We start from the raw sequence: 1,136 nt of genomic DNA, 5'->3' as shown, positions 1-1,136 counted from the left end.
TAACACTTAAAATTAAATATATAGGGAATGTTTCATACATGACAAATCTATTAAGAGCATCCTGTATCTTAGAAGCCAAGCAGATAAGAGACTTCAGTAGTACAGAGCATGTGTCTTGAGATGGAAAATCCAAGAATTCCGATTGTAAAACCTGCAACTGCTGTATGAGTATGAAGATAAAAGATCTGTATTCCTCCAGCTTTGTGGCATTGTGGGTGCATTTTGCACAACAAAGACGTTCAATGGATCTGTTGTTTATTTCATTCTATTTTCTAACTCCTTCCCCTTCAGCTGAAGCTCTGAGATGAATCACCCTTGGAGGAAGAATTAGGAGAGGAAGGGAAAGGAAAGGAGAAGAAAAGAAGAGGGAGCAAGACAAATGCTTCTCAGGCCATCAGACCCTGATGAAACTGACGGAATTCAGCGAGGCCAGGCAAGTCCAAAGAACTGAAAATCAGGCTCCGGGGCCAGTTTAAATGACAGGCTCTTAATTGGGGCTTTTCATGGTCCCTTGTGATCTAACTAAGCAATAAATCACAAGTCATGGGAATGGTGGACCTTGTAACTATGTGTCAGAGGCACTAGACCTGATTAATCGGGTTCTAGGAAGTTGGCTAATTAAACCAGCACCAGCACCTTCTAAATAACTCTAAATTTCAGTTTTGCTTTTTCTTTAAGAGAAGAATGAGTAATGAGCATTGATTGAGACGACTCATCATTGCTTAGAAGAACAGCAACCGTTAACCACAAGTACACAGTGTTTTTTTTTTTAATGGAGTTACTGGGGATTGAACCTAGGACCTCATGCATATTAAGCATGTGCTCTACCACTGAGCTATTTCCCACCACCCAGTACATAGCATTTTTATCTTTCTCTTCCTATGAGACCATTTCTTTTTTATGGCTGAATTGCTTACCTAGAACAGTGAATCTCAACTCCAGCTTTCCATGAGAATACCTGGAAAGTGTTAGAAAATAATGCAGACCCAAGTCTCAACCCAATACAACTCACTGAAAATCTCTGTAACTGGGGCCTCATCAGGTGTATCTGACATGTAGCCTGGGTGGAGAAAGGCCTTTCTAGAACCTTCTCCATAAGAGTTAAACAATGTACAGTTACATTTCGCCTCCCCATG

General features: G+C 40.7%; 1 non-coding gene across 1 annotated transcript; it reads right to left on the bottom strand.

Moving 5' to 3' along the window:
* Nucleotides 1-773: 773 nt before the first annotated feature.
* On the bottom strand, nt 774-843 carry TRNAI-AAU (transfer RNA isoleucine (anticodon AAU)). Its single transcript has one exon. It is a non-coding gene; the product is annotated as a tRNA-Ile (tRNA).
* Between the last annotated feature and the right edge of the window lie 293 nt (nt 844-1,136).

Source organism: Vicugna pacos, chromosome 17 (genome assembly GCF_048564905.1).
Source record: "Vicugna pacos chromosome 17, VicPac4, whole genome shotgun sequence".
Taxonomy (NCBI): Eukaryota; Metazoa; Chordata; class Mammalia; order Artiodactyla; family Camelidae; genus Vicugna; species Vicugna pacos.
This window is presented reverse-complemented; position numbering and strand designations above follow the sequence as displayed.